The sequence below is a fragment of the Rattus norvegicus genome, chromosome 16 (assembly GCF_036323735.1).
Source record: "Rattus norvegicus strain BN/NHsdMcwi chromosome 16, GRCr8, whole genome shotgun sequence".
Lineage (NCBI taxonomy): Eukaryota > Metazoa > Chordata > Mammalia > Rodentia > Muridae > Rattus > Rattus norvegicus.
The window spans coordinates 67,452,168-67,477,795 of NC_086034.1; the positions used below are offsets into that span (position 1 = coordinate 67,452,168).

General features: G+C 41.7%; 1 pseudogene; it reads right to left on the reverse strand.

Moving 5' to 3' along the window:
• Nucleotides 1-1,550: 1,550 nt before the first annotated feature.
• Hsp90ab1-ps4 (heat shock protein 90 alpha family class B member 1, pseudogene 4) lies at nucleotides 1,551-13,939 on the reverse strand (annotated as a pseudogene).
• Between the last annotated feature and the right edge of the window lie 11,689 nt (nucleotides 13,940-25,628).

Consider the following 25,628-nt stretch of genomic DNA (forward strand, 5'->3'; position numbering starts at 1 on the left):
TTTGTTTTGTGTGTGTGTGTGTGTGTGTGTGTGTGTGTGTGTGTGTGTGTGTGTCTTCATTATTTTAGCAACAAGGATTTTGGTTTTATGGGGGGTTTTTGTTTGTTTTGTTTGTGTGTGTACGCGTTGTGTGTGTGTGTGTGTGTGTGTGTGTGTGTGTCTTCAATATTTTAGCAACAAAGACTTTGGGTTTTTGGGGTTTTTGTTTGTTTTGTGTGTGTGTGTGTGTGTGTGTGTGTGTCTTCAATATTTTAGCAACAAAGACTTTGGGTTTTGGGGGTTATTGTTTGTTTTGTGTGTGTGTGTGCGTGCGTGCGCGCGCACACGCGCACATGCATGTTTGGGAGATTGGATTATATACAGGATCTATGAAAGATCATAGGATCCTTGGACCTGGAGTTACAGGGAGCTGTTAGATACCAGGATGCTGGAAGCTGAACTTGGGTTCTCTTGAAGATACAGTGCTCATAACCAGTGAGCATTCCCTCCCACCCCACAGCTTTGTTTCTATTCTAAGAGCTAGAAAGGGATTAATTTAAAATAAAAACGACAGAATTGGGTATGCAAGCTATAGCTTGGGAACGTGAGAAGGGTGTGGCCACACATGCTTGGTGGCTCTGAGGCAGGGCCACATAGCATTAAGCTCTGCGTGGGCTCAGGCTCAGATAGCTGCTCCTGGAAAATAAATTTAGAGTGGATTTTCACTGAAGAGGGAGAGGGGTAGAAGTGAGGAGCAAAGAGAAAAGATTAAACGGATGAGCAAGAAAGTAGAGTCTACATTCGCCCACAGATGGCTGCGGCTTCCTCTGCGGATTTGCTCAATTTACCCTGTGACCTTAAGGGAGATGAGGAACCTTGAGTATCGTTTAACTAATGCACAATGCAAGGAAGTGAATTTCTGCTATCTGCAAAGGGGGCTGCCCAGTGCCCGTCATAGGGTGGTGAGTGACAGGTGTCTGTCTAGATGCCTCGTCTCACAGCAGTCAGACCTTCAGAAGAGCAGACTGCCTGTGGGATCAAAGGCCTCGTGGTTAAGTTAGAGCAGCCATGTTTGAGTTCTGAGGACCTGCTTATTCCTACAATGGTCAAAAAAGGAGCTTTAAATTCAGAAGAGTCACCAAGAAGTCGGCTGACATAGAGGGGCTTTTCCTTACTGTGGGTGGCAAATGCCAGCTGAAGTCACCAGGTGGCTCTTCCTGACGGCTCTTTGCCTTATAACTGAGTTACTCTTCAACAAGTTTTCCTGTCTTATCATTTGGTTGTCTAGCCTATAGTTGGACCAGAAGCACTTTATTTTTTATAAAACTGCACCTTGTTTATTTTGCATACTTTTAATTTCAGAACAAAATAAAACAAACAAAAAAAAACCACAATACACAACACCCAACCCTGCTATTCTGTGGGAGGGGATCTTCCTGCCTTAAGGCACAAAGACGGAATAGAAGAGATTCTTATAGACACAGCAGAGAGCCATGTGGGTCAGGGCCAATCAAAGCTGTTGGGGGAGCCACAGGGATACTATACTGAGGGCATGGGCTTCCCATGAGCCTTTAATCCACTTCTTCCATGAGAGAGGCATCCTTGTACCTTCCAGTGGGAGGATCACATCAGAAAGAGCAGCACTAGGGTCTTCTGCAGTGACGTCATCTTCATCAATTCCCAGGCCTAGTTTAATCATGCAGTAGATGCGGGGTCCTCAAGTGAGAAGCCAGAGGAGAGCAGAGCCATTTCAAACAGCAGCAGCAGGTTCTTGACAGCTTTGTCGTTTTTTGTCTGCCTCAGCCTTCTGCCACAGGATCCCCACAATGAGGTGGTCAAGGCTGATCTCTAGGTGTTTGCTGGCCATCATGTAGCCCGTTGTAGAGTTGTCCCGCAGTGCATGGGCCTTCGTGATCCATACTGTGTTGGCTGTCCAGCCATAGGTGCTTGTCACAATCCAGCAGGGGCAGACACAAGCCATTGAAGATTGTCACTTTTTCAAACCTCCTTGTCCAAGATCTCCTTCATGTGCTTGCAGAGATTCTCAAACTTTGTCTTGCTCTCCTTCATATACTTTTTTTTTATTAACTTGAGTATTTCTTATATACATTTCGAGTGTTATTCCCTTTCCTGGTATCCGGGCAAACATACCCCTCCCCCCTCCCCTTCCTTATGGGTGTTTCCCTCCCCATCCTCCCCCCATTGCCGCCCTCCCCCCAACAGTCTAGTTCACTGGGGGTTCAGCCTTAGCAGGACCCAGGGCTTCCCCTTCCACTGGTGCTCTTACTAGGATATGCATTGCTACCTATGAGGTCAGAGTCCAGGGTCAGTCCATGTATAGTCTTTAGGTAGTGGCTTAGTCCCTGGAAGCTCTGGTTGCTTGGCGTTGTTGTACATATGGGGTCTCGAGCCCCTTCAAGCTCTTCCAGTTCTTTCTCTGATTCCTTCAACGGGGGTCCTATTCTCAGTTCAGTGGTTTGCTGCCGGCATTCGCCTCTGTATTTGCTATATTCTGGCTGTGTCTCTCAGGAGAGATCTACATCCGGCTCCTGTCGGTCTGCACTTCTTTGCTTCATCCATCTTGTCTAATTGGGTGGCTATATATGTATGGGCCACATGTGGGGCAGACTCTGAATGGGTGTTCCTTCAGTCTCTGTTTTAATCTTTGCCTCTCTCTTCCCTGCCAAGGGTATTCTTGTTCCCCTTTTAAAGAAGGAGTGAAGCATTCACATTTTGATCATCCGTCTTGAGTTTCATTTGTTCTAGGCATCTAGGGTAATTCAAGCATTTGGGCTAATAGCCACTTATCAATGAGTGCATACCATGTATATCTTTCTGTGATTTGGTTAGCTCACTCAGGATGATGTTTTCCAGTTCCAACCATTTGCCTACGAATTTCATAAACTCGTTGTTTTTGATAGCTGAGTAATATTCCATTGTGTAGATGTACCACATTTTCTGTATCCATTCCTCTGTTGAAGGGCATCTGGGTTCTTTCCAGCTTCTGGCTATTATAAATAAGGCTGCGATGAACATAGTGGAGCACGTGTCTCTTTTATATGTTGAGGCATCTTTTGGGTATATGCCCAAGAGAGGTATAGCTGGATCCTCAGGCAGTTCAATGTCCAATTTTCTGAGGAACCTCCAGACTGATTTCCAGAATGGTTGTATCAGTTTGCAATCCCACCAACAATGGAGGAGTGTTCCTCTTCCTCCACATCCTCGCCAGCATCTGTTGTCCCCTGAGTTTTTGATCTTAGCCATTCTCACTGGTGTGAGGTGAAATCTCAGGGTTGTTTTGATTTGCATTTCCCTTATGACTAAAGATGTTGAACATTTCTTTAGGTGTTTCTCAGCCATTCGGCATTCCTCAGCTGTGAATTCTTTGTTTAGCTCTGAACCCCATTTTTTAATAGGGTTATTTGTTTCCCTGCGGTCTAACTTCTTGAGTTCTTTGTATATTTTGGATATAAGGCCTCTATCTGTTGTAGGATTGGTAAAGATCTTTTCCCAATCTGTTGGTTGCCGTTTTGTCCTAACCACAGTGTCCTTTGCCTTACAGAAGCTTTGCAGTTTTATGAGATCCCATTTGTTGATTCTTGATCTTAGAGCATAAGCCATTGGTGTTTTGTTTAGGAAACTTTTTCCAGTGCCCATGTGTTCCAGATGCTTCCCTAGTTTTTCTTCTATTAGTTTGAGTGTGTCTGGTTTGATGTGGAGGTCCTTGATCCACTTGGACTTAAGCTTTGTACAGGGTGATAAGGATGGATCGATCTGCATTCTTCTACATGTTGACCTCCAGTTGAACCAGCACCATTTGCTGAAAATGCTATCTTTTTTCCATTGGATGGTTTTGGCTCCTTTGTCAAAAATCAAGTGACCATAGGTGTGTGGGTTCATTTCTGGGTCTTCAATTCTATTCCATTGGTCTATCTGTCTGTCTCTCTACAAATACCATGCAGTTTTTATCACTATTGCTCTGTAATACTGCTTGAGTTCAGGGATAGTGATTCCCCCTGAAGTCCTTTTATTGTTGAGGATAGCTTTAGCTATCCTGGGTTTTTTGTTATTCCAGATGAATTTGCAAATTGTTCTGTCTAACTCTTTGAAGAATTGGATTGGTATTTTGATGGGGATTGCATTGAATCTGTAGATTGCTTTTAGTAAAATGGCCATTTTTACTATATTAATCCTGCCAATCCAAGAGCATGGGAGATCTTTCCATCTTCTGAGGTCTTCTTCAATTTCTTTCTTCAGAGTCTTGAAGTTCTTATTGTACAAATCTTTTACTTGCTTGGTTAAAGTCACACTGAGGTACTTTATATTATTTAGGTCTATTATGAAGGGTGTCATTTCCCTAATTTCTTTCTCGGCTTGTTTCTCTTTTGTGTAGAGGAAGGCTACTGATTTATTTGAGTTAATTTTATACCCAGCTACTTTGCTGAAGTTGTTTATCAGCTTTAGTAGTTCTCTGGTGGAACTTTTGGGATCACGTAAATATACTATCATATCATCTGCAAACAGTGATATTTTGACTTCTTCTTTTCCGATCTGTATCCCCTTGACCTCCTTTTGTTGTCTGATTGCTCTGGCTAGAACTTCAAGAACTATATTGAATAAGTAGGGAGAGAGTGGGCAGCCTTGTCTAGTCCCTGATTTTAGTGGGATTGCTTCGAGTTTCTCTCCATTTAGTTTAATGTTAGCAACTGGTTTGCTGTATATGGCTTTTACTATGTTTAGGTATGGGCCTTGAATTCCTATTCTTTCCAGGACTTTTATCATGAAGGGGTGTTGAATTTTGTCAAATGCTTTCTCAGTGTCTAATGAAATGATCATGTGGTTTTGTTCTTTCAGTTTGTTTATATAATGGATCATGTTGATGGTTTTCCGTATATTAAACCATCCCTGCATGCCTGGGATGAAGCCTACTTGGTCATGGTGGATGATTGTTTTGATGTGCTCTTGGATTCGGTTTGCCAGAATTTTGTTGAGTATTTTTGCGTCGATATTCATAAGGGAAATTGGTCTGAAGTTCTCTTTCTTTGTTGTGTCTTTGTGTGGTTTAGGTATGAGTAATTATGGCTTCGTAGAAGGTATTCGGTAGTGATCCATCTGTTTCAATTTTGTGGAATAGTTTGGATAATATTGGTATGAGGTCTTCTATGAAGGTTTGATAGAATTCTGCACTAAACCCGTCTGGACCTGGGCTCTTTTTGGTTGGGAGACCTTTTTTTGTTTTTGTTTTTTTTTTTTTTTTTTTTTTATTAACTTGAGTATTTCTTATATACATTTCGAGTGTTATTCCCTTTCCCGGTTTCCGGGCAAACATCCCCCTCCCCCCTCCCCTTCCTTATGGGTGTTCCCCTCCCAACCCTCCCCCCATTGCCGCCCTCCCCCCATAGACTAGTTCACTGGTGGTTCAGTCTTAGCAGGACCCAGGGCTTCCCCTTCCACTGGTGCTCTTACTAGGATATTCACTGCTACCTATGGGGTCAGAGTCCAGGGTCAGTCCATGTATAATCTTTAGGTAGTGGCTTAGTCCCTGGAAGCTCTGGTTGCTTGGCATTGTTGTACTTTTGGGGTCTCGAGCCCCTTCAAGCTCTTCCAGTTCTTTCTGTGATTCCTTCAATAGGGGACCTATTCTCAGTTCAGTGGTTTGCTGCTGGCATTCGCCTCTGTATTTGCTGTATTCTGGCTGTGTCTCTCAGGAGCGATCTACATCCGGCTCCTGTCAGTCTGCACTTCTTTGCTTCATCCATCTTGTCTAATTGGGTGGCTGTATATGTATGGGCCACATGTGGGGCAGGCTCTGAATGGGTGTTCCTTCAGTCTCTGTTTTTTTTTTTTTTTTTTTTTTTTTTTTTTTTTTTTTTTTTTACATTTTTTTTTTTTTATTAACTTGAGTATTTCTTATATACATTTCGAGTGTTATTCCCTTTCCCGGTTTCCGGGCAAACATCCCCCTCCCCCCTCCCCTTCCTTATGGGTGTTCCCCTCCCAACCCTCCCCCCATTGCCGCCCTCCCCCCATAGACTAGTTCACTGGTGGTTCAGTCTTAGCAGGACCCAGGGCTTCCCCTTCCACTGGTGCTCTTACTAGGATATTCATTGCTACCTATGGGGTCAGAGTCCAGGGTCAGTCCATGTATAGTCTTTAGGTAGTGGCTTAGTCCCTGGAAGCTCTGGTTGCTTGGCATTGTTGTACTTTTGGGGTCTCGAGCCCCTTCAAGCTCTTCCAGTTCTTTCTCTGATTCCTTCAATAGGGGACCTATTCTCAGTTCAGTGGTTTGCTGCTGGCATTCACCTCTGTATTTGCTGTATTCTGGCTGTGTCTCTCAGGAGCGATCTACATCCGGCTCCTGTCGGTCTGCACTTCTTTGCTTCATCCATCTAGTCCAATTGGGTGGCTGTATATGTATGGGCAAAATGTGGGACAGGCTCTGAATGGGTGTTCCTTCAGTCTCTGTTTTAATCTTTGCCTCTCCCTTCCCTGCCAAGGGTATTCTTTTTCCTCATTTAAAGAAGGAGTGAAGCATTCACATTTTGATCATCCGTCTTGAGTTTCGTTTGTTCTAGGGATCTAGGGTAATTCAAGCATTTGGGCTAATAGCCACTTATCAATGAGTGCATGCCATGTATGTCTTTCTGTGATTGGGTTAGCTCACTCAGGATGATATTTTCCAGTTCCAACCATTTGCCTACAAATTTCATAAACTCGTTGTTTTTGATAGCTGAGTAATATTCCATTGTGTAGATGTACCACATTTTCTGTATCCATTCCTCTGTTGAAGGGCATCTGGGTTCTTTCCAGCTTCTGGCTATTATAAATAAGGCTGCGATGAACATAGTGGAGCACGTGTCTCTTTTATATGTTGAGGCATCTTTTGGGTATATGCCCAAGAGAGGTATAGCTGGATCCTCAGGCAGTTCAATGTCCAATTTTCTGAGGAACCTCCAGACTGATTTCCAGAATGGTTGTATCAGTTTGCAATCCCACCAACAATGGAGGAGTGTTCCTCTTCCTCCACATCCTCGCCAGCATCTGTTGTCCCCTGAGTTTTTGATCTTAGCCATTCTCACTGGTGTGAGGTGAAATCTCAGGGTTGTTTTGATTTGCATTTCCCTTATGACTAAAGATGTTGAACATTTCTTTAGGTGTTTCTCAGCCATTCAGCATTCCTCAGCTGTGAATTCTTTGTTTAGCTCTGAACCCCATTTTTAATAGGGTTATTTGTTTCCCTGCGGTCTAACTTCTTGAGTTCTTTGTATATTTTGGATATAAGGCCTCTATCTGTTGTAGGATTGGTAAAGATCTTTTCCCAATCTGTTGGTTGCCGTTTTGTCCTAACCACAGTGTCCTTTGCCTTACAGAAGCTTTGCAGTTTTATGAGATCCCATTTGTCGATTCTTGATCTTAGAGCATAAGCCATTGGTGTTTTGTTCAGGAAATTTTTTCAGTGCCTATGTGTTCCAGATGCTTCCCTAGTTTTTCTTCTATTAGTTTGAGTGTGTCTGGTTTGATGTGGAGGTCCTTGATCCACTTGGACTTAAGCTTTGTACAGGGTGATAAGCATGGATCGATCTGCATTCTTCTACATGTTGCCCTCCAGTTGAACCAGCACCATTTGCTGAAAATGCTATCTTTTTTCCATTGGATGGTTTTGGCTCCTTTGTCAAAAATCAAGTGACCATAGGTGTGTGGGTTCATTTCTGGGTCTTCAATTCTATTCCATTGGTCTATCTGTCTGTCTCTGTACCAATACCATGCAGTTTTTATCACTATTGCTCTGTAATACTGCTTGAGTTCAGGGATAGTGATTCCCCCTGAAGTCCTTTTATTGTTGAGGATAGCTTTAGCTATCCTGGGTTTTTTGTTATTCCAGATGAATTTGCAAATTGTTCTGTCTAACTCTTTGAAGAATTGGATTGGTATTTTGGTGGGGATTGCATTGAATCTGTAGATTGCTTTTGGTAAAATGGCCATTTTTACTATATTAATCCTGCCAATCCAAGAGCATGGGAGATCTTTCCATCTTCTGAGGTCTTCTTCAATTTCTTTCCTCAGTGTCTTGAAGTTCTTATTGTACAGATCTTTTACTTGCTTGGTTAAAGTCACACCGAGGTACTTTATATTATTTGGGTCTATTATGAAGGGTGTCATTTCCCTAATTTCTTTCTCGGCTTGTTTCTCTTTTGTATAGAGGAAGGCAACTGATTTATTTGAGTTAATTTTATACCCAGCTACTTTGCTGAAGTTGTTTATCAGCTTTAGTAGTTCTCTGGTGGAACTTTTGGGATCACTTAAATATACTATCATGTCATCTGCAAATAGTGATGTTTTGACCTCTTCTTTTCCGATCTGTATCCCCTTGATCTCCTTTTGTTGTCTGATTGCTCTGGCTAGAACTTCAAGAACTATATTGAATAAGTAGGTAGAGAGTGGGCAGCCTTGTCTAGTCCCTGATTTTAGTGGGATTGCTTCAAGTTTCTCTCCATTTAGTTTAATGTTAGCAACTGGTTTGCTGTATATGGCTTTTACTATGTTTAGGTATGGGCCTTGAATTCCTATTCTTTCCAGGACTTTTATCATGAAGGGGTGTTGAATTTTGTCAAATGCTTTCTCAGCATCTAATGAAATGATCATGTGGTTCTGTTCTTTCAGTTTGTTTATATAATGGATCATGTTGATGGTTTTCCGTATATTAAACCATCCCTGCATGCCTGGGATGAAGCCTACTTGATCATGGTGGATGATTGTTTGGATGTGCTCTTGAATTCGGTTTGCCAGAATTTTATTGAGTATTTTTACGTCGATATTCATAAGGGAAATTGGTCTGAAGTTCTCTTTCTTTGTTGTGTCTTTGTGTGGTTTAGGTATAAGAGTAATTGTGGCTTCGTAGAAGGAATTCGGTAGGGCTCCATCTGTTTCAATTTTGTGGAATAGTTTGGATAATATTGGTATGAGGTCTTCTATGAAGGTTTGATAGAATTCTGCACTAAACCCGTCTGGACCTGGGCTCTTTTTGGTTGGGAGACCTTTAATGACTGCTTCTATTTCCTTAGGAGTTATGGGGTTGTTTACCTGTTTTATCTGTTCCTGATTTAACTTCGATACCTGGTATCTGTCTAGGAAATTGTCCATTTCCTGAAGATTTTCAAATTTTGTTGAATATAGGTTTTTATAGTAAGATCTGATGATTTTTTGAATTTCCTCTGAATCTGTTGTTATGTCTCCCTTTTCATTTCTGATTTTGTTAATTTGGATGCACTCTCTGTGTCCTCTCGTTAGTCAGGCTAAGGGTTTATCTATCTTGTTGATTTTCTCAAAGAACCAACTTTTGGTTCTGTTGATTCTTTCTATGGTCCTTTTTGTTTCTACTTGGTTGATTTCAGCTCTGAGTTTGATTATTTCCTGCCTTCTACTCCTCCTGGGTGTATTTGCTTCTTTTTGTTCTAGAGCTTTTAGGTGTGCTGTCAAGCTGCTGACATATGCTCTTTCCTGTTTCTTTCTGCAGGCACTCAGCGCTATGAGTTTTCCTCTTAGCACAGCTTTCATTGTGTCCCATAAGTTTGGGTATGTTGTACCTTCATTTTCATTAAATTCTAAAAAGTTTTTAATTTCTTTCTTTATTTCTTCCTTGACCAGGTTATCATTGAGTAGAGCATTGTTCAATTTCCAAGTATATGTGGGCATTCTTCCTTGATTGTTATTGAAGACCAGTTTTAGGCCGTGGTGGTCCGATAGCACGCATGGGATTATTTCTATCTTTCTGTACCTGTTGAGGCCCGTTTTTTGACCAATTATATGGTCAATTTTGGAGAAAGTACCATGAGGAGCTGAGAAGAAGGTATATCCTTTTGCTTTAGGATAGAATGTTCTATAAATATCCGTTAAGTCCATTTGGCTCATGACTTCTCTTAGTCTGTCTACATCTCTGTTCAATTTCTGTTTCCATGATCTGTCCATTGATGAGAGTGGGGTGTTGAAATCTCCCACTATTATTGTGTGAGGTGCAATGTGTGTTTTGAGCTTTATTAAGGTTTCTTTTACGTATGTAGGTGCCCTTGTATTTGGGGCATAGATATTTAGGATTGAGAGTTCATCTTGGTGGATTTTTCCTTTGATGAATATGAAGTGTCCTTCCTTATCTTTTTTGATGACTTTTAATTGAAAATTGATTTTATTTGATATTAGAATGGCTACTCCAGCTTGCTTCTTCTGACCATTTGCTTGGAAAATTGTTTTCCAGCCTTTCACTCTGAGGTAATGTCTGTCTTTGTCTCTGAGGTGTGTTTCCTGTAGGCAGCAGAATGCAGGGTCCTCGTTGCGTATCCAGTTTGTTAATCTATGTCTTTTTATTGGGGAGTTGAGGCCATTGATGTTGAGAGATATTAAGGAATAGTGATTATTGCTTCCCGTTATATTCATATTTGGATGTGAGGTTATGTTTGTGTGCTTTCATTCTCTTTGTTTTGTTGCCAAGACGATTAGTTTCTTGCTTCTTCTAGGGTATAGCTTGCCTCCTTATGTTGGGCTTTACCATTTATTATCCTTTGTAGTGCTGGATTTGTAGAAAGATATTGTGTAAATTTGGTTTTGTCATGGAATATCTTGGTTTCTCCATCTATGTTAATTGAGAGTCTTGCAGGATACAGTAACCTGGGCTGGCATTTGTGTTCTCTTAGGGTCTGTATGACATCAGTCCAGGATCTTCTGGCCTTCATAGTTTCTGGCGAGAAGTCTGGTGTGATTCTGATAGGTCTGCCTTTATATGTTACTTGACCTTTTTCCCTTACTGCTTTTAATATTCTTTCTTTATTTTGTGCGTTTGGTGTTTTGACTATTATGTGACGGGAGGTGTTTCTTTTCTGGTCCAATCTATTTGGAGTTCTGTAGGCTTCTTGTATGCCTATGGGTATCTCTTTTTTTAGATTAGGGAAGTTTTCTTCTATGATTTTGTTGAAGATATTTACTGGTCCTTTCAGCTCGGAGTCTTCACTCTCTTCTATACCTATTATCCTTAGGTTTGATCTTCTCATTGAGTCCTGGATTTCCTGTATGTTTTGGACCAGTAGCTTTTTCCGCTTTACATTATCTTTGACAGTTGAGTCAATGATTTCTATGGAATCTTCTGCTCCTGAGATTCTCCCTTCCATCTCTTGTATTCTGTTGGTGAAGCTTGTATCTACAGCTCCTTGTCTCTTCTTTTGGTTTTCTATATCCAGGGTTGTTTCCATGTGTTCTTTCTTGATTGCTTCTATTTCCATTTTATTCCTTCAACTGTTTGATTGTGTTTTCCTGGAATTCTTTCAGGGATTTTTGTGTCTCCTCTCTATGGGCTTCTACTTGTTTATTTATGTTTTCCTGGAATTCTTTCAGGGATTTTTGTGTCTCCTCTCTATGGGCATCTACTTGTTTATTTATGTTTTCCTGGAATTCTTTCAGGCATTTTTGCGATTCCTCTCTGTAGGCTTCTACTTGTTCTCTAAGGGAGTTCTTCACGTCTTTCTTGAAGTCCTCCAGCATCATGATCAAATATGATTTTGAAACTAGATCTTGCTTTTCTGGTGTGTTTGGATATTCCATGTTTGTTTTGGTGGGAGAATTGGGCTCCGATGATGGCATGTAGTCTTGGTTTCTGTTGCTTGGGTTCCTGCGCTTGCCTCTCGCCATCAGATTATCTCTAGTGTTACTTTGTTCTGCTATTTCTGACAGTGGCTAGACTGTCCTATAAGCCTGTGTGTCAGGAGTCCTGTATACCTGTTTTCCTCTCTTTCAGTCAGTTATGGGGACAGAGTGTTCTGCTTTCGGGCGTGTAGTTTTTCCTCTCTACAGGTCTTCAGCTGTTCCTGTGGGCCTGTGTCTTGAGTTCACCAGGCAGCTTTCTTGCAGCAGAAAAGTTGGTCTTACCTGTGGTCCCGAGGCTCAAGTTTGCTCGTGGGGTGCTGCCCACAGGCTCTCTGCGGTGGCAGCAACCAGGAATACCTGTGCCGCCCCTTCCGGGAGCTTTAGTGCGCCAGGGTTCCAGATGGCCTTTGGTGTTTTCCTCTGGCGTCCGAGATGTATGTACAGAGAGCAGTCTCTTCTGGTTTCCCAGGCTTTTCTGCCTCTCTGAGGGTTTAGCTCTCCCTCCCACGGGATTTGGGTGCAGAGAACTGTTTATCCGGTCTGTTTCCTTCAGGTTCCGGTGGTGTCTCAGGCAGGGGTCCTGCCGCTCCTGGGCCCTCCCCCACGGGAGCCCAGAGGCTTATACAGTTTCCTCTTGGGCCAGGGATGTGGGCAGGGGTGAGCAGTGTTGGTGGTCTCTTCCGCTCTGCAGCCTCAGGAGTGCCCACCTGACCAGGCAGTTGGGTCTCTCTCTCACAGGGTCTGGGAGCAGAGAGCTGCTTCGGGCCGGGATCCGAGGGTGTGGCTCTCCTTCATTTTCTTCCTCTCTCCCTCATCCTCTGTCAGCTCCAGGCCCTCCTTTGTCACTGAGACCAGGCTCTTCCCATCAAATTCCTTCAGCTGCTGCACTCAATGCTCATCAATGGGCTCAGTCATGTACACCACCTCAAAGCCCCATTTCTGCACACGTTCCACAAAGGCAGAACTGGCCACTTGCTCTTTGTCTCACCAGTGATATAGTAGATGGACTTCTGTGTCTCCTTCATGCAAGACACATACTCTGACAGGGAAGTCATCTCCTCTCCAGACTGAGAGGTCCAATAGCTAAGAAGCTCAGAGAGACAGCGACAGTTAGTGGAATGTTCATGGATTGCAAGCTTTAAATTCTTGGAGAACGCCTCATAAAATTTCTTGTAGTTCTCTTTGTCTTCAGCCAACTCAGAGAAGAGTTCGAGGCACGTCTTCACAGTGTTTTTGCGGATGACTTTCAGGATCTTGCTCTGCTGGAGTGTTTCTCGGGAGATGTTCAGGGGAACATCCCGGAAGCAACCATGCCACAGATAAAGTTGAGGTACTCAGGTATCAGCTCATCACAGCTGTCCATGATGAACACATGACAGACATACAATTTGATGTTGTTCTTCTTGTTGTTGTTCTCAAAAAGGTCATAGGGAACTTGCCATGGATGCCCTGAATTCCAACTGCCCTTCTACAGAGAAGTGTTTGACTGTCAAGTGGCCTTTCCAATCATTGGTGAGGCTCTTATACAACTCACCATATTCCTATTGTGTGATGTCATCTAGATTTCTGATCCAGATAGGCTTCGTCTTATACAGCTCTTCCTGGTCAATGTACTTCTCCTTGATCTTCTCTGTTTTGTTTTTCTTATCTTTGTTGTTGTCATCCTCCTCATTAGATCCCAAATTCTCAATCTTAGGCTTCCCTCATCCTCCTTATCTTCCTCCTCTTTCTCACCTTTCTCTTCCTCACCTTTCCCTTCCTCTGCCACATCATCACTGATCTCCTCTCATTCCTTCTCCAAGTAAAGGGTGATAGGATAGCCTATGAATGGCGAGTGTTTCTTCACCATTTCCTTGACCCTCCCCTCCTCTACTACTCCATCTTGTCTTCTTTGAGGTAAAGGATCTCGTTGGTACCCCAGCCAATGGGCTCACCATGGCCTGCACCAATGGTGAAGGATCCACCAGCGGAAGACTCCCAGGCATACTGTTCATCATCATTGTGCTTTGTGACTACGACCACTCTCTCTGCCACTAGATAGGCAGAGCAGAATCCGACACCAAGCTGCTGAATCATGGAGATGTCTGCACCAGCCTGGAGAGCCTCCATGAATGCCATTGCCAGACTTAGCAATGGTTCCCAAGTTATTTATGAGGTCAGCCTTGGTCATGCCAATGTCCAGGGCATCAGAAACATTAAAGACCAACTCCCAGAGGAAAATCTCCTTGTTTGAGTAGAAAGTATTGATGACGGGGGACATGAGCTGGGTAATTTCTGCCTGAAAGACAAAGGTCTCCACCTCTTCCTCTCCATGGTACACTTCCTCAGGCATCTTGACAAGAAAGCCAAGCAGTAGTACAGAGCAGGGTGGGCCTGGATCACGTTCAACTATCACAGCAAGCCTAGGCTGTTCCATGGTAACTCAAGAGCCTGGAACACTCTTTTTAGTTTTTCTAAATTAACTTTATTTGATCAGTGTTTGCAACTACCTCTCCTATGAAAAAAGTTTTATATAATCAAGATTATCCTTAATTTTAATAATTTCAATTTTATCGTTTTCCATAACTGTGATAATATCTGACCACACTAGAATAGAAGTAATTTCACCAACACCAACTGCCCAGTGAATGTTTCTGAATAGCTGACTGTTTGGTAGAAAAGGTATAGGAACATACTGTTCAAGGTTGTCAGTCATAATTGCTAAAGTATATTTTGGTTCATCAGTTTCTCTACCTTGAGCTGGGAAGAAGAGAAGGAAATTGTCCATTTAGGCACATTGTGTGGACTCATGATGTGTGATACCTTAGGTATATTAAAAAAAAAGTCACTGCCCACAAGCACTTTCTTCTAACTTTAAGGTTTAATTAGCAGACAAAGTATTAGGTTTCACTGTGGATTTCAAATATAATTTGTTGCCCAACACCTCCTGCCCCTCCCCCTGACCTTCCACATCCAATGGCTTCTTACCTGCTTCTATGACACATGTATTCAATTACCTCCTCCCCTCACCTAGTTCCCTTTCTGGTTACATGATCTATAACTTCATATATATAAATCTAGGACAAACACATGAGAGCAAATTATGCTGTATTTGTGTCTCTGAGTCTGGGTAACCTTCATAAGATATTTTTTCCAGATCCATCCATTTTCCTGTAAAGTTCATATTACCATTTATCTTCATGGTTGAATAAAATGTTATTGTATATAAAATTACACTGTACATTTTTATTAACATTCATCTACTAGTGGACACCTAGGCTGATATCACTTCCTAGATAGCATGAATAGAACAGTGATGAATATAGATGTAGAAGTATATCTATGGTAACATATATATATACATATATATGTGTGTATATATGTGTGTATATATATATATATATGCCCAAACTGTCTATGAGTACTTTATATTTCTTTCTTTAACTTCTACATATCTTCCAGTTTCAATCAATAGCACCAAGAGAGTGTACTCGTGTTGCTAACACTGGTGCAAAACCAAAATAGCTTTTGCTAGAGGCTTTCACTAGGTCCTCAAATGACTCCTTTCCTCAAGCAAATTTTGAAGCAGTGGAGAAGTGAGACACAGGAAAGACGAGTGGAGGGAAGGAACAGATAAACAGGCTCTTTCTACATTAGCCTAGACTCTAACCCTAGTCCCTGAGCAAGTCTCCACCTCACAGCCTTAACTTTTGGCATTCTGTTTCCATGATTCCTGGTATCTAAGTTTGGCCTGCCTGGATTTGCTTTTCCCTTCCTATCTTGACCCACACAGCTATGAGTTCTGCAGGAGCAGAAGTCTGATTTAAAAAAAAGCCTGATGAGGTGGCCCAGAGTTGTAACCCCAGCATTCCTGTGGCAAGATGGGAGACAGAGATAATTGTTCAGGGGTCACCTAACTTAGAGTATACTGACTGCATGGCATAACGGAATGAGACAACACACATTTCAAGAAAAGGAATGGAAAAGACTGACTTCCCAAAATTATCCTCTTGTCTACACATATCACCACAGTGTGCATTTAGCCACATTCATACATACTACATGCAGCAATGATAATGATGATAAGCATTTTCAAAATGTTTTAAAGAAGTCCATGCAAAACCATAGCTGTCCTATAGTGAGAATTCTGGAACTTGGCTTCTTTAAAAACACAGAAATATAAGGATGTGCTTTCATTTAAGTCCCAGGTACGGGATATGGGGCTGCTTCAATTAGCCATAGCAGCTGATGATGATTTGCCTCGTGCTCTAGCAGAGGTGTAGCTCTGCCAGCTGCAGAGAGTTTCTGTGATTGTGTGGTGTTTGGAATTCTGGGAACTTATCAGAGGGTAGATAAATGCTAAAGCCCCAAAAGATGTAGTTGGTGGCTATCCAGAGGGGTTGGTGGTGGTTTGTTAGTAGTCATGCTCAAAGAAGAAATGAGAAAGAAAGTAGATTCACAGATCTCTACCTCTCTCTCTCTCTCTTTTTCCCCCTCTATCCTTCCTTCTCTTCTGTCTAGTGATAGGGGTGAAACCAGAGTTGTAAAGGGTGTAAAAGAAGAACCCACAAAGTAGAAAAGTCCAGATACACTATTCAAAATGACCACCGAAAGAGAATTGGTCTAAATGTCATAAAGCATCACCCTATGCAGGTTCTTCATTCAGCTAACATATAAAGCCTCTGCAATAATATAGGACATTTCTCTGAAGTAATGTTAGTAAGGAATGAAAAGCAAGCTGTAAAATTATACATTCAATGCAGTAGCAACGTTTAAAAACATACACCCGGAAATAAAGCTTTGGCTAGACCTTGGAAAACAAAGGCGATGATTGGGTTTGGTAACGGGTTCAACAAATACTTTCGGTCTTCATTGCTTAAATAATTAAAGAAGCCATGTTTGCTCTCTCTACTCAGTAATACCACATAGGCATAATAACTGAACCACTCCCATCGCCTGCAGTAAGTAAGAATCACCCCACTCCAGAGCCGAGGGGTACTGGCATATCTCCAGCAGGGGTCTGACTCCAAACACCCCATGTCTGCCTGATCTGGACTCAAAACACAAGCCATGCTGTCGACTCCATATGTCCTCGCTTTTATTTTTAAGTCTTTTAAGAGTCTAAGCCTGCTACATTTTAACAGGAATGTTTTTCCCTTAAAAACTTAGATGCCAAATAGAAACACCACTAAACACCATGGTCCCCAAAGATGTGGTATTCTTACAGAGACCTGTAGGAAAACCCATGTCCTCGTATCATTTGGACAGATCCAGATAACGGTTGACAAAATTCACAGTTGTGGGATTTACAGTTCTTTCATTTGGGGAGGTTTTATAATGTCCTGTAGTCAGCTTTAAGCTCTATGTTTTATGGGTTTTTTTTTTAATGTATAGAGAGAATGCACACAGAAGAAGTGCTCAGTATATGATGCAAACTAATGGCTACTGCACGGATTCATCAGGTCAAAACTTTTTCCGTCTCCAGAATTTACTTCTACCAAACCAGTTTATCACTGACCTCCCATCTCTGTTTCGGTGGGTGTGCCCTCTAAAGGGAGAGACAAAGGGTTCAGTGTCATTGCTGTACAACCCTGAGTCCTGGCAACTTTCCTCAGGCACGAGTGCCTGGCTCCAGGTTTCACAAAAACGGGCACAGCTTCAGAAACATCAGAAAAGGCCCCAAGACAAAACCGAAAACTCGACCTCTAGACCATGTAAGATAGAAGACAAGAGAGTCTGACAGCTGAAAAAAATGTGGGGATTCTTCCTCAGGGGGATGGATGAGAACTGAAAAGGAAAAAAGCAAAAGCATAAGCAACGGTGGAAGGAGAACCTTAAACTCGGTTCGATGGGGACACGCACAAATTTAGAAGAACTGACAGATGCAGGCTATGTACTAGCAGTGTGCATAAAAGCTCATGAGCCTTGTCCAAGGCTGCACTCTTCCTCCCTCGGTTCTCCCTTCGAGGTTACCCAGCTGAACTTGGCCTTGGGAAATGTTTTGTCCCCTTTGAAGCACGGTTTCTGCCAACTGTCAATCTTTTTTATATTGTCACATACAGTTGCCTGAGGCCCTGCTCCCTTCTGTGTTTGCTGTAGATCATTCATTTCTATTTCTAAATAGAACCTAAGGAGCCCATATAATATTACTTGCATGCATGTCTTCAGGGACGGCCCTTGGCACTGAACACTGAACACTGGTTGGTGTGCTCTTCCCTGGGGAGGACCACCTCTCCTGCTCCCAGCTTTCCTCAGTTGCCTGTACTTCTTTGTGTAGCATTGAGGCCTCCTGACTTTTTCCCCATCAAGTTCAGCATGTTTGTTCATAAGCTATCCTTAAGTCCCTCATCATGACCTTAAACTCACTCTATAGCTCAGGCAGGCCTTGAACTCCTGCCCCACCCTCTATGTAGCTTGGAATTGCAGGCCCAGCCTCATGTTAGTCTCCAGTCTTGCTTTCACTACATGGCTAGGATCTCCATGAAAAGATACAGACATCAACAGTTTCCAAGACTCTCCAGGCATAGTTCTATAACAGCTCCACACAATCACAACCATTGTATAACCTCCTAGGAGGAACCCAAGCTTCTGGGGAACCTAGCACCCATAGCCAATCATTGAGAGAAAGGGGAAAGTGTGGTAGTTAATGTCAACTAGACAGGATGTAGGATCACCTAGGAGATTAAACTTCTGGGCAGATTGTTGAAGGCGTTTCTAGATTGAGTAATTGGAGGTAAGAAGACACGCTTTTTGGGTAGCACCATTCCATGCTGGATCCCTGCCTGAATATAGTCAGAAAGCCAGTGATATGCCCACACCCCCACTTCTCCCTCTCTCCCTCTCTTTCCCTTTCTCTGTTTCTCTGTGTGCCTCTCTGTGTCTCTGTCTCTGCCTCTGTCTCTATCTACCTCTATCTTCTCCCTTCTCTGCTTCCTAACTGTGGATGCAATGGGACCAGCTGCCCCACACTCCTGCTCCCATGCCCTCTCCACCATGATGGACTGTACCCTCAATCTGTGATCTAAAATAAACCCTTCTCACCTGTGACAGGGAAGGGACAGGCAGTGGAGAGATGCACAGTGCTAAGACCACATGTTGCTATGGCAGAGGACATCTGATGGTGGCTCACAACCATCTCTAATCCACTCTCAGAGGCTCCAACATGCTTTCTGACCTCCTCAGACACCAGGCATGCAGGTGGTGTACATACGTCCATTTAGGCTAAATGCTCACACAGATAAAATAAATAAGTAAACTTTATAAGATGTCTACCTGCCTTTCAGGCTATATTGAGAAAAATGTGAAAATAACTTAATTAACTCAATTCACAGTGAATCAAAACACCTTGGATGCCACTAAAAAAATTGCTAAAATGCTCTGAAATCTTGCAGAGAGAATTAATACAATGACTTTTGTTTTTTTTTCCCGGAGGCCAATATTTTTGTTGTGTTTCTGATTTAAATTCAAACAAGCTATTTGCAGGCTATTTGAGTGAGTTGAAAGGGTGATGTCCAATAAAGGAAATCATTCATTCATTTATTTATTTATTTATTTATTTATTTATTTATTTATTTATTTGCTAAGCATGTGCTGTACCACTGAGCATGTGCTATAACTGAGCGAGTTCCTCCCAGCCTGTGAGAGCCAAGTCTCCCCCGCATAGGGTTAATAAGAGTCAAGCAGGATCTTCTGCAGAGACTAAGTGCCCAGATTACATCAGACATAAAGAAGTATAGAGAGTCATGAAAATGTCCTGGTACATTAAAAGTAAGATGTCTTAGAATTCACGGATCTAACAGTTTTGGATTGGTCACCTTTTCTCTTTCCAACAGATGAATACAATATTTTAATAGTTCTTCAATGGAATAGTTTTATAGGAATATTGTGAAGCTCTGAAGAGCCAATAAAAGCTAGAGGATCACAGAGAAAAAATTATTCCCAGAATTTTACAGATTTAGGATCATTTGAAAGGGAACCTATTGCCCTCCTGTGTGCACAGGGCCGAGAGATTATACAAGCATTCAGTACTCCATCCAGGACAGTTCTGAGCAAGCTAAAATGACTAGCGAGCCCTCCTGACTTCTGGCTTTGGAAACTACGAGCTGGTGCCTCATTCCAAATCCTTTTCCAAGTATCAGTTTCCTCCTCTCTAAAACAGAGGTGTAAGTGTAAGCATGGTTCCTAGGAAGTCCAAATTGGATCAGCCATCAGCTTTAATGACTAAAATGCCGAATAAGAAGACGAAGACCCACTGAACACTGTATTGGACCTTCTCCTTGTCAGAGAAGTCATTTGACAGACGTTTGTGTGATTTGGTGATGCTCTTTCCAATGTTACAAATCATCTCTGCGCATTTCAAAGGTTTTGGGATTCACTGTGACTGTGAAGAACAACCTGTGAAATGTCACTCAGTTTTTAAGAGATATTTAAAAGATTTTATTTTTATCGCATTTGTTTATGCTAAGTGTTATTGTGTCTGCCACATATGTGTGGGTGCCCATGGAAGCCAAAGGAAGGTGCCAATGTCCCTGAGGAAGTTTCAGGTGGTAGTGAGTTGTCTGAAGTTGGTGCTTAGAATCAAACTCAGGACCTCTAGATAGAGCAGAAAGTGCTCTTAACCACTGCACCATCTCTCCAGCCCCAAGTCTTTAGAGTGTTGGTTTCATGTCAGTTCCAAAGTATTTTATTCTCCCTCCTTCTGAAACCTCATGTTCTCTGAGGACTCATCATGTCCCTGAAGGAAGCAGGCTAACACTGGGTCATTAGTGAGACTGGCTTTGATCACATAGCTGGCTCTAGGTTAATGCCAAGATCCAAGGAACACAGTGAACAAGGGCAGGACTCTGTGTGCCAAATGGCTCTGCCAGATGCATTTCTGAGTTGAGAGAATAAATAGCCCTTCACATTGATATGAGGAGTGTTGAAAAGTGAATTAGAAAGAAACTAGGTGTAATGTGTCCAGAGTGCTGTTGTCTAGAATCAGGGGCCCTCCGGGACTGCAGGGATAGGGGGTCAAAGATATAGGAGCAAGGCATTCGTGTGATCTATCTCTTGTGACAGCAATAACCTCCCCAGGTAGACTCAGCATCAAAAGTGGAAGCAAAAAATAAATAAATAAATAATGCCAGTCACGGGACAAAGATGTCACTGATGTTAATAGAGCTGTCGTCTAGTTTTGGATCTGGGCAGAACCAGCCAGACAGAGCAGACAATTATCAGCACCAATAGGAGTTGAGCTCATGAAACCAGTTGCAAATCTGAGGGTTTTTTAAAATATTATTTTGAATTAAATGCAAATGTCATTAGTCATGTTCAGTTAGTTAATTGATACAAAATAAAGCAGCATTTCTACTAAATTTCTGAAAAAAAATACATTCTCTAGTCAGAGACATTTTCCATGTATCTTATAAGACATTTCTTGGCTACCTCCTCTGTTCCCCTCCACCTTCACTCATCTTTAACCTGACAAGCAGGAAGATGAATGAGATATGGCCAATCTTTTAAAAATGTAACTTGGCAGCAGAGTTACAGATGGCCACCATAAGAAAGGGAAAGAGGGGGCTGACAGGATGGCTCAATGGGTTGTGTACTTCCCACCAACCCTGACAGCCTGAGTCAATCCCCACAGAACCTACATTATAGAAGGAATATACCAACATCCACAAATTACCGTCTTTCACCCATACTCCTTGGTACTCAACCTGTGCACACATAAATAAACAAATGTTAGAAGAAAGCTTGCAGCTAAAGACACAAATTACCTTGAATTGTGAAGTCTTAGGAACGTATTCCAGGAAGGAGAGGGGTAGGAGTTAGAGGCAGGGAAATCACATAAGGAGAGAAAAGAAGAGGGAAGACACAACACCCTATGAATAATATTAAAAACATCTAATGTTCTCAAATAGCCAAGAAATGCCAAGCATACTAAGAGAGCAAACACACATTCTTGTATTGAAAGTAAACAGAATAGCAAGAATGCATTCTCGGGCTGTCTGGGCTACCGACATAATGTTAACAGACGACAGTGAGATAAGAAGGAATTCAATTTGGATTTTACATTGGTCTGTTTTGTCAGCAAGCACGATTTTTATTCTGAAATTTACAGAATAAATATTGATAGGTGCATAAAGTCTAATAAAGCAGCACCTGGCTTCTCTGAAGTGCTTTCCTTTCCTGGCAATACAAATATACCTTCTTGGGGTGGTTTGCTTAGGGAATAAGAATGTGTAGCATTTTGTGGGATTGTGGAGACTAGATGAATGTGTTTCCACTTATCTAAAAGAGATACAGATGGGTCCTGTCATTTATAGACTAGTGAGCTTGACATAAAATGCAGGCAAGTTTCTTGGATAGAATATTAACAGATTGGTTGTGAATACATGCTAGGGGACATTGTGAATGCTAGGAAAAACCAGTAGACACATTAAGAGTAGATCATGTTAAACCAGTTAAACACACACACACACACACACACACACACACACACACACACACACACACACACACATTAGTGAGGCAAAAGCTTCAGGTGAATCATGATGGCTGAATAGCCAACTTGTTAAAATTTCTTGTGACATCCATATAGAAAAATTTTAAATGCACAGAGAAAGAGACACCCAGGGTGAAATCCAGCTTAATGGTGATTATACTTGGCATCTTTCCAAGACTATAAATTAACCTAAGTTAATGTATTTTGTCTGCATGTGGGAGATTTCTCTCCAGGGTAACCAATAGCAAATGATAACTTTATGATCAGCTATGTGAACTACAAGAAAATGAGAGATTTAATACATCAAGTGGCAGAATTCTTCAAATTGGTTTAGGAAAAAGGAACTTAAATTCATGATGGTTTTGAAGCAAAAAAAATAATTTTACTTGGTCATTTGATCACTGTTAGGCGGTTGGAATTGGATATAATATGTTAGGAAATATTTAGAAGTTAGGTCTTGAGAAAATTCTATAAATTCATTCTGTGACTACATACTATCAAAATCACAGTATTCGACTCAGTATTTTTTGAAGAAGGTATGAAGAGAACTTCAAAGGAAGAGAGCAATTGGTTGATCTTTAAAGAAAATATAGCCCTATGCAAGAGAGTGCACAATTGCAGAAAATATGGCGAATACTGAACAGCAATATGGAAAATCTTCACTGAGTGCTTAACTTTAATGCTGATGTTGAAAGAGAGGACAGAATGTCAAGTGGGAATTTAGGTTCTGTGAAAGGAAATGCATACTGGACTGGGCAGGATGGCACAAGCCTATAGTCACAGCCTTTAGAAGGGTGAAGGCAAGAGGATCATGGATTTAAGAACTGAAGGCCAGTTCCAGACCATACATGCATAGATAGATAGATAGATAGATAGATAGATAGATAGATAGATAGATAGATAGATGGATGGATGGATGGATGGATGGATGGATAGATAGATAGATAGATAGATAGATAGATAGATAGATAGATAGATAGATAGATAGATAGATAGAATATGTTACTGTATCATGGGCATGATGGTCCCATCCATTCTAGCCTGTCTTGTTTTGTTCTATGAACCATACATCATAAGGGGTGATGACACTGCAGTGATTCTGTAGGGTAAGCTCAAGGAGATATGGACATAAATACTGTCATATGAATAGATGAACGAACTGGAGTTCTTTAGCAGAAGAGGAAGGTTGCAAGGGTGTCGGTGTCTTCTACAACCCAAAAGCTAACTTGGTAGAGCAGGGATCTGCCCTGTTTTCTTCTCAATAAGACTAAAGTGCACAAACTTCGAAGCTGAATGAGACCATGGTGCAGTGTTCCCAAAAATGATCACCCAAAACTGGAACATACGTTATTAAATTTGCGATGCGTAAGGCTGCCATTTCTTACAAAGGAAGCTATTGGAATCATGGCACAGAGCCAAAATACAGAGAACTAGATGTCATTACACACGTCATGCCACACAGCACGTAAGAATGATGTTGAACTGTCAACAGTCAGCTGAAGGTCTCACAGGGCCTCACCCATCCCTGATGACTACTCATGGATGCTGAAGAAAGGGCAGTTGTTGCCTCTGTTGTATAGCTACTGATGAGCCAACCAGAGCCCAATGGACAGCTCCAAATGCATGTTTACCCACACAATCCTGGTTAAACTCATTGGGGAAAAATAAAAATAAAAGGTAACAACAAAGATGAGATAAGTCGGAGACATTTCAAAGCCTTAAAACTAACAGGTGGCAGTGACCCTCCTCATGACCCACCTCCACGGGCACAGAAACTGGAGTGCCCTGTGCACTTGGGGGACAAAACAAAGGAAAGCAAATATGAAAATCTACCCATGCATCTTATGCCCAAATAAGAAAACAGAAAGGATCTTTGTATCTGGTTTCAGCACATAATATACAGGATCGGTTTTTTAGGGTCTTGTCCCAAGAGGGAATTAATTTGAAAAATTCCGAATATGATTATATAGTACACACACAGAGAGAGAAGGAGAGAGAGAGAGTGAGAGAAAGAGAGAGAGAGAGAGAGAGAGAGAGAGAGAGAGAGAGAGAGAGAGAGGAGAAAGTGTCTAAGGACATGCTACCACCTCAATCACAGGGATAAAAAGCTTGGGTCTCCTGGTGAGTTAATAATAATGTATCTTTAATTCCTGAAAACATAGACTGCTATACCATACTATAAGACAATCTGTTTATTCAAGTCACTAAGTTATAATAAATCTAAGTTTTAATGTCACTACATTATAACAAGGGTATGGTCCTAACAACATTTTTTTTTCTGGATCCTGTGGATGGTATCATTGGCTTCATCTTGGTAGTCAATTTCTCTATCTCTTTCAAGGAATGGTAGGCAGCATTTGCCTTCACACCTGGCAGTAATTTTCTTGAATTAATTAATGAATTAATGAATTAATGACTTTTGGAGAAAAGATGCTAAAATGTTATACATACTGTTCTAACAAAAGTATAAGCCCAGATGATCTCTGGGACCTTACTGATGGCTCAATGAGGTAGGGGCTCTTTGTTGTTAAGCATGACCACTTGCATTCAATTCCTGAAACCTGCATACTGGAAGGACAGACAGAACTCGCACAAGTTGTTCTCTAACCTCCATACATACAGCCTGGCACATGTGCATCCACTCATAGACATGAAGTAAATAAATAAATGTAAAACATTTTTAATCAGCCCATCCCCCAAAAGTTCTTCTAATGTGCCTATTTGTTCTCACAGGTAAATGCTTTTGAACTAAAGTTCATTTGAAGTAAATTATTCAGGTATTACAATAAAGTGAGAGAGGAAATGGTTATTATTTAATCATAGCATAGCAATAAACGTTGGGGCAGAAACCGGTCCTTGTTTTAAATGTCTGCCTATGCACACACATGTGTGCCTATAAACACACACACATATAGCCACACGCAGTTTGCACAGGGTACACATCAGTGGGCTTTTACTAATCAAAGAGTGACCCTTATTCTTAAATGTGGAGATGATTGGGTAAGTACTCGGGCCAAAGGCTAAAGGAAAAAGGTTTTGTTCTTCTACATCAGTGCTATTCTGCAAGCAAAGAAAAAAATCACCAGGGAAGCATTAGAAGAAAATGTCGTAGCTCTGGGTTTGTCTCTTCCAGATTCAGTAGCTGACCGGTGTTGGTGAGGAACTATGGAAGACTCTGTTGAGAGGCAAGTCATTCTCAGACATCATCATGCAGCAGAGTTTGGGGATTTTTTTAAATACAGCTTTCTTGATTCCGTCCTCAATTTCTGGTCAGGCATGCTTAAACTAGAGCTCAACAAAATCTCTATTTCTAACAAACTCTCAAGTGATATGCATGCCATTGACCTGAGGAACAACCGGGACTACAGGTCCTCTTACATCATGAGGTAACTTGTTTTAATTTTCGCCAAGAGCCTGGGTCCTGGACTCAACAAGTGTGACTAGGAGATCTGAAGCTCAACAAATTACCCAGTGTTTCCGATGCAAGTGTTACTCTGAGAAGTGACTTAAAGCCGCTTGTTCTTTGAGCACATCCACTGTAGTAACTTCCTTA